At 39.0% G+C, this 13,566-nt stretch overlaps 1 protein-coding gene and 1 long non-coding RNA gene across 3 annotated transcripts in view; both read left to right on the forward strand.

The window, feature by feature from the left end:
• PPM1L (protein phosphatase, Mg2+/Mn2+ dependent 1L) overlaps nt 1-13,566 on the forward strand; it is a 318,376-nt gene that overhangs the window by 113,555 nt on the left and 191,255 nt on the right. The window lies entirely within an intron of this gene.
• LOC145538540 (uncharacterized) lies at nt 7,349-11,790 on the forward strand. The gene is made up of 2 exons (XR_014076990.1): nt 7,349-7,634; nt 8,748-11,790. It is a non-coding gene; the product is annotated as an uncharacterized LOC145538540 (long non-coding RNA).

Below are 13,566 nucleotides of genomic sequence, written 5' to 3' on the forward strand. Positions count from 1 at the left end.
AACTGAACTGATCATCTAGGGTTATAAAAGGCATCAAAGCAGGGACTATTTCTTTTCTTCGAAAAGCTAAGATCTGTGTCCAAGCACGAGGCAAAACTATGTGAAAATCGTCAATTCAGATGCCTTTTTTTTTTTTAAGAGGCAAATTACCTCTGCCAGTAGATTCCATGGCTGCTTGGCAGGGGTAATTTGCTTCAGCACAGTGCTTTCCACGTTGAGGTAAATTGTTCCTTTTAGAAAGTTAGATATTCCTGGAAGAGGTACATACTTCATCTTTGAGTAAAAGAGTTTATTAAAATATTAAACGCATTTGTTGAACATCTAATGTGAAACTTTTTAAGAAACATTTTTTTAAAATTGAAGTCTAGCTGATTTACACTATTGTGTTGGTTTCAGACATGCACTGTACCTATTCAGTTATTTTTTTCTGCTTATATTCCATTATAGGCACTACACAATATTAATTATAATTCCCTTTGGAAGTGAAAGTGTTAGTTGCCCAGTCGTGTCTGACTATTTGGAACCCTTGGACTGTAGTCCGCCAGACTCCTCTGTCCATGGGATTCTCCAGGCAAGAATACTGGAGTGGGTTGCCGTTGCCTTCTCCAGGGATCTTCCCAGGATCAAACCCAGGTCCCATGCATTGCAGGCAGATACTTTTACCATCTGAGCCACTTAAATCCTTGTTGCTTATCTAGTCTATGTATAGTAACTTGCATCTATTAATCCCATACTCCTGATTCATTCCTCTCTCCCTCCACTTTAGTGACCGTAAGTTTGTTTTCTATATCTGTGAGTCAGTTTCTGTTTTATAAATAGATTCATTTTTAGTATAGTTTAGATCCCACATTTAAATAATATTATATAGTATTTGTCTTTCTCTGTCTGACTTACTGTATTTAAGCATAATATTCTATAAATCAATAACATGAAGCTTTGATGGGAGAAGAAAAGATCAAAATTTTAGAGAACAGGAGTTTTTGTAAAGGGGATATTTTGAATTAAGTGCTTAGTAGGACACTAGTTGGGGCTTCCCAGGTAGCTCAGTGGTACAGAATCTGCCTGGCAATGCCGGAGATGCGGGTCGATCCCTGAGTTGGGAAGAGCCCCTGGGAATGGCAACTCACTTCAGTATTCTTGCCTGGGAAATCCCAAGGACAGAGGAGCGTGGTGGGCTACAGTCCATGGGATAACAAAAGAGTCAGATATGACTTAGTGACTGAACAGCAACCACAGCAAGGACATTAGTTAGCCAGAGGGAAAGATCAGACGCTCGGGGAATGGAGAGAGAGGAAACCAGGAAATGGGCAGGAAGGTGGGAAAGATACCCTTCCATTATTCCTTACAGTGAGCCTTGCTGGAGCCTGTGTTTTCTGAGCAAAGACCTCTGTTCTCTGGCAAGTACTAGCTCTGGTTTTGCTCTTCATAGAAAGCAATGAGTTCATTGTTGGTTTTGACATCATGTCACTTCCCCCCTCAAGGGATGGATAATTAGAACTCTCTGATGAAGAAAAGGTCCTATAGTTTGTTTTATAGATAATCATTTTCTGAACCATCAAGTGAAATTCAGCTTTAATCTTCGGGGCAAATGAAGATTAGTTTGGATGTATTAAACTCTGTGAGCCTAATGTTCATGACAAGTGTTTCATAAAGGAAGATGCTGTCTGTTATCGCTCCTCGGAAGGAAACTGTTGATAAGAAACCATTCTGAGAAGTAAGATTTATGGCAGCATCTGGAGCTAGAGAGCCTGGGGCATCTGAGCCTCCAGGATACTCAAGGACAAATGGGACAACTAGATTTTTCTTGTGCAGTCTTCTGTGTTACAAAAAAAAAAAAAAATGTATTTGTGTAGTCTTCTTCTGCAAAGCAATTAAGGAAGATATTTAATTTTAAAAAGCCCACTCTATTTTAATGAAGCATGTTAATTCATGATGTAGACAGTTCAATGACAAGGGATACCAGTGAGAAAGCTTCCCCCAATTGTTGTCTTATTATTTCTTCCCCCTCAAATAAAACCCTTACATATGAGTAGTCTATTGATTCAGAATTTAGAGGGTTGGTAATTTTTTCTTGACCTTGTTCATCCAGTGAAGCATATGACCCAAATGCAAAAAATCAGACCCCTTATCTTATGCTGCAAAAAACCCAGCTCATCTCCTTTGAACAAATTATTTGGAAGGATCCCAGCTTTTCGCTGACTTTTAGTCAGCAACTATGCTTTTAATATTGTACCTCTCCAATTGTATTCTGTGAATAATTAGGTACTTCAGGTGGTTTATTATAGAATTTAAGTCTTTGCTCAGAAAATAAAGGCTCCAGCAAGGAGTTGGTGATGGACAGGGAGGCCTGGTGTGCTACAGTCCATGGGGTTGCAAAGAGTCGGGCATGACTGAGCAACTGAACTGAACTGAATGGAGCAAGGCTCACTGTAAGGAATAATGGCAGGGCATCCTTCCCACCTTCCTGCCCCTTTTCCTGGTTTCCTCTCTCTCCATTCCCCAAATATCTGATCTTTCCCTCTAGCTAACTAATGTCCTTGTTGTGGTGGTTGTTTAGTCACTAAGTTGTATCTGACTTTTGTTATCCCATGGACTGTAGCCCACCAGGCTCCTCTGTCCATGGGATTTCCCAGCAAGAATACTGGAGTGAGTTGCCATTTCCTTCTTCAGGGCATCTCTCCCAACCCGAGGATCAAACCTGCATCTCCTGCATTGGTAGGTGGATTCTTTACCAGCCACCTTGGAAGCCCCAGCTAATGTCCTACTAAGCACTTAATTCAAGATATCCACTTTATAAAAAGCCCTGTTTTGTAAAATTTTGATCTTTTCTTCTCCCATCAAAGCTGCATGTTATTGATCTATAGAATATTATGCTTTAAACAGTAAGTCAGACAGAGAAAGACAAATACTATGTGATATCATTTACATGTGGGATCTAAACTATACTACTAATGAATCTATGTACAAAACAGAAACTGACTCACAGACATAGAAAACAAGCTTATTGTCACCAAAGTGGAGGGAGAGAGGTATGAATCAGGTGTATGGAATTAACAGATGCAAGTTACAATACATAAAATAGATAAGCAACAAGGATCTACTGTATAGCACAGGGAATTATATTTAATATCATGTAATTCCTATAATGGAATATAAGCAGAAAAAAATAACTGAATCAATATGCTGCACATCTGAAGCCAACACAGTAGTGTAAATCAACTATAATTCAACTATGTTAGTTTTCTGTGGCTGCTGTTCCCAAATTACCATAAAGTTGATGACTTAAAACAATAGGAATTCATTCTCGCACTGTTCTGGAGGCCAGAGGTCTGAAATCAAGGTGTTGGCACGGCACTGGTCCCTGTGAAAGCTCCAGAGGTGCATCCTTTACTTGCCTTTTCAGCAAGCTCCTGGCATTCCCTGGCTTGTGGCTTCATCAGTCCAGTCTCTGCCTCCATGGTCATATTGCCTACTCTGAAAATCCCCTCTGATTGCATTTAGTGCGTACCCTCATGATCCACCCTTTTCTCAAAACCTTAATCATACATTTTGGTTATAACGTAAAAGTCACATGTTCTCAGGGTTAAGACATGGAAATATCTTTTTTCCTGGGGGGAGGGCATCATTCAAAGAAAGTACTTTGTTCTTTCTATGAACTCATGGTTGCCCCAGGGAAGGATGGGGAGAAGGGATAGTTAGGGAGTTTGGGATAGAGATGGACATCCTGCTATATTTAAAAGGATAACCAACAAGGACCTACTGTATAGCACATGGAACTCTGCTCAATGTTATATAGCAGCCTGGATGGGAGGGGAGTTTGGGGGAGAATGGATACATGTATATGTATAGCTGAGTCCCTTTGCTGTTTACCTGAAACTATCACAACATTATTAATAGGCTTTTGTTGTTGTTGTTAGTTGCTCAGTTGTGTCTGACTCTTTGTGATCCCGTGGACTATGGCCCACCAGGCTTCTCTGTTCATGGAATTCTCCAGGCAAGAATACTGGAGTAGGTAGCCTTTCCCTTCTTCAGAGGATCTTCCTGTCCCAGGGATCAAACCCAGATCTCCTGCATTGCAGGCAGATTCTTTACCATCTGAACCACCAGGGAAGCCCCAGTACAAAATTAAAAGTTTTTTTTTCCCTAGAAAAAGTGGTTTTTTTCTTTCTTATTGGTCTGTAAGATTTGGAATATTCAATATACCTATTCTACCTACACTTGGAATATACCATCATAATCTTTCTAAATCTTGAGGTTCAGATAGAGATCAAAATATGAACTTTTTACCTTTCCCAGTAATCAACCTAGATTTAATTTTTCATGCTGTAGATCATACTAGTGAAATTAAAAATAGAAAATATGCAAAGGAAAATAATCCTATTATCATTATATTTGATCTTGGTCAACTGTACAAGTGTGACAATATTAAAATCATTAACATATTTAAAATCATCCTTACCACCATTTATACACCTGGAAAATATTGGGTGATAAAGGGTACATTTGGATTATGTTGAATGGGTGTTGAGAATAATTTATTTTGGATTGAAATTTTGTCAATAAATAATTCATAAGGTGCATACACGATGATCAAGTTATTAGTAGTATTGTGATACAAAGTATTAATATTTGTGAAACTAAAGATAGTTTGTACTAGATTTGTTTTCAGTTTAATTCAGTTTTGACAGATGCCCTCAAAATGCTTCTCCTTTTCATAGTTCTCAGAAAGAATAGAACATGTAATGTTAAACCTTAATTAACCCCTCTGCCTGAGCCTGGACTTTCCCTACACATACAGCTATTTATAATTGCAATCCACATATATCAGTTGCTGACAACAGTGTCAAGTTAGTGTGTACCCAGCTAGTAAGGTTTATTGAATTTTCAGGTGATCTTGGCATGCTAGGTAGGCAGTGCCAAGTTGATTGGAGAGATCTGTCTTTTAGACTGTAGATATGTCTGAGATGTGTAAACCAGATAGATATCTTAACCCTCATTATGTGGTTCAGTTAATTTAAAAATGAAGACGGGGAAAGAATTGTCCTGTTGCCCTTGTGTACCTTGGGTTCGGGGAACTCATTTGAAAGAGCCAGAGCCAGTTAGTATATTTCTGGGGTCTGATCTTACACTCTCATCTGAGTGGTGTTTTTCCAGTCCTTCTATGTAGGTGTAAGTGTACAAGGTAAAGGTATCTTTAGGATATACCTGTCTGGGTGCCACAGAGGGCATTTGTAGGGAACAGTGGAAGGTAAGGCTGGAGCCATTCTTGGAAGTCTGATCATGGAAAGCCTCGGATACTAGGCTTATAAATGTGGATTTTCTTCTTTTTCTAATCCTTTCCCTCTTCATGTGATCTCTTCCTCCATATATATTTCCTCTTAGACAACAGTAGATTTACTTAGACTGTTTTTGTAGTTGATTTTTCAGTAGTTTTTTCCTTTCTATAATTTTAAACAAATTTCTAAAACTCCTTTCCAAGAGTGTATTTTGATATTTGATTCTGAATTCCAGTCTTTTTTTTTTTTTTGCCAAAAGTAACAAAGAAACTCTGAACTTTGCATTTTGAAAGTTTTACCACTTGAAAAAAAAGAAAGAGGTCAGTGTTCTTCATGTTATGTTATGCTTCTTTTTAAGAAATGCCTTTTGTTTCCAGACAAAATACGGAAATTTTGCTTCCAAAAGGTCATGATTTCTTCTAATTAAAATTCTCATTGTGGGGCGTGAAATTTGTACTGTCATAACTCTTAAATGTACTTTTCATTAAATTCAACACATTTGATGTTTTGCCTTAACAGTCATTAGATCTTAAACCATTATTCGGAAAAATCACAAGTTTGGAATTAAAAAAAAAGAAAAACAAAGCAGAACCCCAACTTTGATGTACAGCTAAAATTGTTTTACTTGTGTTTCTGGTTGGATCATCAAGGGTAGACTGTGAGTAGTATAATTTAAGTGGCTACCTTAAAAATATAATGCAAATAACTGGTCATCTCTTGTCTTGCAACTGGGACCATATTATTTTCTGAACTTCATATGTGTAAAAGTCCTTTTTTGTGTAGATTCCATTTATATTCTGTTTATTTGTTTGTTCTTTCGTGTACTATATCTTGTGCTGTGCTCAGATGCTTACTCATGTCCGCCACTTTTTGACCCCATGTACTGTAGCTAGGCTACTCTGTCCATGGGATTCTCCTGGCAAGAATACTGGAATGAGTTGTCATGCCCTCCTCCAGGGGATCTTCCCAGCCCAGGGATCGAACTCATGCTTCTTACATCTCCGGCATTGGCATGTGGGTTCTTTACTACTACCAGCGCCACCTGGGAAACCTGTATGGAGTATCTGTTCTGTGCCAGTCCTGTGAAAGGCATGATCCTTGCTCTTAAAGAGGCTTGTGGGAGAGGCAGGCACATAAACAAATAATTACAGCCTGAAATAATAAATGCTGTTATAGTGATAAGACAAAGTCCTCCTTGTGGCTTTAACTCTCTAGCCCACATTTCCCAACTGATTATTTATGAATCTTTATCTGTGGATCTTTTCTCCTTGTCTCTCAACCTTTTTTTGGATACACACATAGAGATATTGCTTGCTTATTCTTTTCTGCTCCAGGTTACCTTATTTTAGGTGTGAAAGCCTTTTCCTTTATCTCCTCTTCTTCTTTCTGGTAGCACTCTCTAATATCCTGGCTCTGCCTTTAAGTGTTAACAGAGAGAAAAATAACGTGTCTCATTATTTTGGAAGCATTTAGGGTGTTGCAATTGATATGAAACATGGCAGAGCCTACAGTCCTAGAAGGAAAATTATCCATATTATATAATGTGAACTATTTTTAGAATATGGAACCAGATACATATGTATAAGCGCGTACACACACACGCACACACACACACACACATATGCAATTAAGAAAGCAGCACCTCCCTTTTAGGACAAATAACTTTCAAAGCAGCTTCATGTGTAATGATTCATAGTAGAGCCTTAGCTCTTTATTTTTATGTTTGTTTTTTAAAATGAAAGGGAATATATTACCCTTAAAGGGAAATCTCTACCTTTATTTCATATTAATTACATTTTGAGTGAAAATACAGTTTTAATAAAGTGTTGGCTAATCAGTGCAGCACAGGTAAATAAAATCCAAGATCGTTTATGTAGGTGGTATTGTGTGTGTGTGTGTACCTGTGTTAGTCACTCAGTTGTGTCCGACTCTTTGCAACCCCATGGACTAGCTTGCCAGGCTCCCCTGTCCATGGGATTCTCCAGGCAAGAATACTGGAGTGGGTTGCCACGCCCTTCTCCAGGGGTAGGTGGTATTAATTCTTTTTAAATTCTGAATGAATTAATGAGTGAAGGAGAGTCCTAACCCTCTGACCTTGGGCACTTCAGTTTCCTCATCTTTAATCAGAGGTTGGTGTAGTAGACATTTGTTTGTTCTGCTCAGCTTCCATTCCTCACTGTCCTTAAGGAGTTGCTGCTTTCTCAGATTGAATCCTCATTGTTCAGATGGTTCCAGGCCAGCCCAGTCCCTTTTATACAGAGATGCACACGTGACCCAGTCCAGCCAATTACCTGCTGCCTCCTCCCATCACTGTGGATGGACAGAGTCGACAGGCAACCCAGGCTGGAGGAGTCAGAAGTCAACTTCTGGGCTTTGTCTTGCACTGTTGAGAAGAAGTTTACTTTTCAATAAGGTCCCTAAGTTAAGTAGAATGGAAGGCTGAAATTGTGGGAAAGCTCCACAGGAGGAGCACTAGAGATGGAAAGTCTATTGAGGAAAGCAGATCCAGGATATACCTGCAGCTACTATTGCCTTTTCAGATATTTGACCAATAAAGGGTTTTTGTTGTTGCTTTAAAATCAGTTTGAATTGTCCTTTCTTCTGCCACATGAAAACAGCAGGGTCCAGGCTCATTCAGTTGGGTTAGTTAACCTCCATGGCCTTTCCATTTCTATGTTCTATGATTCTCTGCCTTCCTGTATCACATGCAAGCTAGATTACTTTGATCAATAGAGATTAGGCAAGTAACAACTGAAAATTCTCAGAAGTAATTTCTCCATTCTGAGAACTATAAGTGGATGGTCAAGAGTAGCTGTTCTACATTTTGATCTTATTTTTATCAAATTTATCTAGATTTTGATCTTATTTATCTTCATTTTATAGCATATTTGACCTTCTATGACTCTTACCGTCCCCTGGTCCAGCTGTATTCACTAAACCATTATGAAATAAAACAAGCAAACAAAAAAGAAAAGCAAAACTCTGCTTGATGTGAGAAATTATCCCTTTCTGAATCACATTCACAATTGATCCCTTTCTGAGTCTCCCCACCCTTAGGATAATATGTGCATTTTGTGATGATGACTTTTTAAGAATACTGCATAAGAATGGAGAAAAAGAGAACACCTGTGGCATGCATGAAAATTTATAAATATTTATGAGAGGGTTCATGAGGTAGTGAAACAGAAGGGAGAGAACATGGATGCAGAAGCCCAGGTAACCTTGATCAAGTTCTATAGACTTCCCTCATCTTTCAGATGTTGGGTACTTGTGAGGATGATGTGGTATTTAATGTTTGTGGAACCCATTTGCATGTAAAATTTGATGATGACTGAAATCATTTAGGAATGAATGTATCTAGTTTATTCAGTGAGTTTCATTGATGAATTGTGCCAGAAGCAACAGATTAGGAAATATAAGAAACTTTATTGAAAAGTAAGCTTCTTTTCAACATTTCCAGACAAAGCTCAGAAGCTGACTTTTGATTCATCCAGCCTGGGTTGCTTGTCAACTCTAACCAACCACAGTGGCCACAGGAGTAGCAGAGTGGCAATTAATTGGCTGGGCTAGATTCCATACACATCTCTGGATAAAGGCGACTACACTGGGTTGGAACCATCTGAACAATAAAGACTAAATCTGGGAAATACCTAATAAGAATAGATATGAAGGTAGTTTCAGATTTTGAAATCCAGCTGATGAGTTTAAACTTGTTTAAAGAAGCAAATATTAGTCACTACTTCCAGATATCTTCCTCCAGATCATATCTTAAACTTTGATCTTCTCTGTTCATTCCCACAAACAGTACAAACTCGTGACTCACCTGTGGATGCCGATCTGTTCTATAACCAATATCCTATTGCCACATTTTTCTTCCTTAAAATAGTATACCCTAATTACATAATAAGGCAGCTGAATGTGGTGACTGATAGAATATGGAGAACAGAAGATAGGACTGAGCAAAATATATCTGACAGACTGGGACAGTGGTGGTATTATTAACAGGAGGCAGATTGATAAGGGGTCCATGATGGGTGATAAGACACCCAGCTGGAATGATTGCATCAGAAGTTGCAGATTTAGACATAGCACTTAGTGGAAGGAATGGAGTCCCTGTATAGATCTAGAAGTTATGAAGTCATTGAACTTTGTATCTCAAAGCAAGTTAGTCAGTTTGGCTGCTATAAGGAAATAACCAGAGGCTTAGATGGCTTAAGTAGCAAACATTTCTCACAGTTACTGGGAAGTCCTGACAGATTCGAAGTTTGGTGAGATCCCTCTTCCTGATTTGTGGATAGCTGCTTTCTTGCTATGGCTTCACATGGCAAAAAGAAAGAGAAGAAGCAGGCTGTTTCATGACTCTTTTGAGGGCTCTTATCCCATGCGTAAGGTGCTACCCTCATGACCTGATTATCTCCCAAAGACCCAATCTCCTGATACTATCACAATGGGTATTAGGGCTTCAACAAATGAATTTGGTCAGGGGTGGGGTATACAAATATTCAGTCAATAGCAGGTCCTTAAGACATCATTTGGTCTTGATTTTTTTTCAGCTAAAAGGCTGAATCAAAGTGGAAGGTCACATAGTATGTTGTTAGTCGCACCGCTAGATATAGAATGTTTATTTGCTGACTCCAAGGCCAGTGTTCTTTCTTCTCCATCATACAGTCTTCTTGTGTCATCAGCCCAAAGATGTTAATAACAATGGAAACTTTAATATCAGTAAGGATTATGATGAGGATCAACTATGTACTCAACAGACTATAGTGTAATTACCTACTAGTGGATGGAGACAACTCTGAAGATACTGGTATCTTTGACATGAGAAAGCCAAGATAGTGGGCTATTTAGATAGGGTAGGTGACTGGGAAAAGCTGGCTTATCAAGGGCTTAGTGGCTGATAATAAAGAATGCTTTATATTAAATATAAATGCTTTATATTTAATTATTTTTTTCTCATACTAACTGGTCTTATAGGCATTATAGTATAATTATTTATTTAGAATGTGAGTTTTGATGCCAAACAGTACTGAATTTGATTTTTGGCTATGTTACTTGCTGTCTGAAGTGCCTTTGAACCTTAGTTTCCTTGTCTGATGAGATGGTTGGATGGTATCACTGACTCGATGGACATGAGTTTGAGCAAGCTCTGGAAGTTAATACACCTATTAGAAACATTAGTTTCTTGCTACTGCGGAAATTATAAAAAATATAGTCACTTAAATAAGAAAATATAAATTTATTGTTTTAGTTCTAGGGGTGAGACTTCTGAAAATGGATCTTATGGGGCTAAAAAGGATTAGCAAGGCTGTGTTCCTTTAGAATAAGGGTGAATTTTCTTCTTGCCTTTTCCAGCTTCTAGAGACTGCCCAGTTCCTTGGCTCACAGCCCCCTCCCCGCACTGGTATCACTCCGACTTCTGCTTCTGTCATTATATTTTCCTCTGGCTCTTATATTCCTGCTTCCTTCTCAGAAGGACCCTTGTGATTATCCTGGGCCTACTTTAAAAATCCAGGATAATCTTCCATCTCACGATCCTTAACACTGTAACATCTGCAGAGTCCCATTTGCCACGTGAGGTGACATGCACCTGTGTCAGGCCTTAGGATTTGAACATCCCTGGGGACCATTATTCTGCCTACCACACGATGATAATGATCCTAATGAAGATGATGAGGAATAGTAGCTACTCCTATTAATATTTCAGTTGTTCCCAAAATTACTTCTAGTATTTCATCAAAGAAAATAAGTTCTTCTATCCAAAAGCACATAAGAAGAGCAAGGCTGGCCTCGTAAGAGAATGGCACTTCTGGCTTGATAAAAGCATCTTTACCTTACTATAGAAAATGTCTTCCTTTACAGGGTTTCCTGGAAAGCCATAGAATGTTTACATTCATCATCCTTTTGATTCAGGCATTAAAAGGCAGCAATGTACAATCATGTTTTCTGGGAGAAAAACCCAACTCTCAATCTAGCACAAGTGATTGTTAGGAAGATCAAAGAAGGCAATGAGGAGATGAGAAACAGGACAGGGTTTGATTTAGAATGAGATAAAATAAGTGTTCATAGCAGAGGGTCAATAATCATATTTGAAATATTGAACTGAGAAGACAGTCTTACACAGAAGATGCACAGAAAGTTTTAGTCTCTATCCCTGTTTCTACACACACGCACACACACACACTTCTGAAACTGTTATCGTTGTTGTTCAGTTGCTAAGTCATGTCCTATTCTTTGTGACCCCATGGACTGTTGAAACTGTAATCCTGTCAAATTCCCAAGTGAATCTTGGCTTGCAGGAAAAACTATGGATAAAAAATGAAGAGGTCTGGGACTTCCGTGGTGGTCCAGTGACTAAGGCTATATGCTCCCAATGCAGGGGCCCTGAGTTTGATCCCTGGTCAGGGAACTACATCCTACATGCCACAACTAAAGATCTCACCTGCCGCAACTATGATCAAAGATCCTGCATGCCACAACTAAGACCCAACACAGCTAAATAAATAAATAAAAATTTTTTTTAAATGAAGAGATTATAATCGGGAAGGTAGTTTAAAAAAAAAAGCTTGAGTGAAATGACAATAGAATAAAATGGTGATTAGCTTTTTAAAAACACTAGTGTAAAGATACCTCTTGCTTTAATTTTCCTTCTATTTTGTTATAAATTATAGGTCTGCTAAGGAGAAGAATAAAGAACAGCCTGTCAATTCCTTTAAAAACACAAATCAGACAAATTGTCCTGTAGCAGGAGGACACTGCAGTGATTTGACAGTCACTCAATGCGTTCTTTTACTAGCCTTTCTTAGACACAATACCTGCATGGCTTCTATTTTGTCAGATGCTTTCACTGATATATTTTCACATATGGGTTTTTTTTGTCAATTATGACAAGTATAAATTATTTTTTTACTTCAAATAAAAGACCACATATTACAACAGTAACTTTAAAGTGAAGTCTGTAGCATTTAAAAAATGGAGAGTTGGAGACCACATTCAGAGCACTCTATAGCAAACCAGAGGCTCTCCGTCTTCTGGTTCTGCCTTTGCCTTCCAGCCTTCTTTCTCAGCTCCTGGTTTACCCAATGCTCTCTGTTGTTGTTTAGTCACTAAGTCATGTCCAACTCTTTGTGACCCCATTGACTGCAGCAAGCCAGGCTTCCCTGTCCTCAACTATCTCCTACAGTTTGCTCAAGTTCATGTCCATTGAGTCAGTGATGCTATGTAACCATCTTATCCTCTGCCGCCTCTTATCCTTTTACCTTCAATTTTTCCCAGCATCAGGAAATCTTTTGCAGAATCAGCATCTACCAGTCAGCTAAAGCCACTTGTTTCTGCTTGGCCCTTGTATATTCCCTGTCACCTCACTAAATGCCTTTCATTTTTAAATTATTGTTTCCTACAGAAATTTAACACCATCCATCATGATTGCCATCTGGAGAAAGCTTTGCTCTAATCACCCAGTGGTTGAAACAGGTTGACATTTCTACTTAAAGCTCCAGCCCCCAGGCCCAGCCCTGATTTAGGTCGTGTGCTGTTGTGAAAAGTGTCCGGGACCTGCATAAACATGGGACCTTCCCACCACTTGGGAAGCCCAGGTGGTGCTAGTGGTAAAGAACTCCTGCCAGTGCAGGAGACATAAGAGACACAGGTTCGATCCCTGGGTTGGGAAGATCGCCTGGAGGCGGGCATGGCAATCCACTCCAGTATTCATACCTGGAGAATCCCATGGACAGAGGAGCCTGGCGGACTACAGTCCATGGGGTCACAAAGAGTTGGATATGACTGAAGCGACTTAGCATGCACCTGCATAAAGTGTGAAGTTATTAGACTGATCAGGCACTGTATAGGTTAGACAGCTATTATGTATGTTGCTTCAGTTTGAACCTTAACAGTCTGTCATCAGTAGTTCCTTGATCACACAAGCCCAATTCCTAAGCAGTTCTTCTTCTGCTTGAAATCTTATGCCCTTCTGTTCTCCTGGAAAAGTCATTTCCTCCAGATGTCAAGGGTACAATTCTAGGGATTTCATTGTTCCCTGGGAACCCCCAAGGAGAACTCAGGGTGAGAATGTTCATTCTGTGAGGAAGTTAATGTGATTGAAATATTTGAGTTTGAAAAATCATTTGGATGGATGTGGGAAGATGAAGGAAGCCTGAGTAGGTAAAGAAAGTGATTTCAGAATTTCCTGAAAGTAACCTGACAGACCATCTCAGAGTCTTTACCTTCCCTCACTCAGAATTCTGTTACATTTCCTACCACTCTATATTGAAGTGTCTGTGTGCTCAGTTAT

The sequence above is a fragment of the Giraffa tippelskirchi genome, chromosome 2 (assembly GCF_054371585.1).
Source record: "Giraffa tippelskirchi isolate mGirTip1 chromosome 2, T2T-mGirTip1v1.2.pri, whole genome shotgun sequence".
Lineage (NCBI taxonomy): Eukaryota > Metazoa > Chordata > Mammalia > Artiodactyla > Giraffidae > Giraffa > Giraffa tippelskirchi.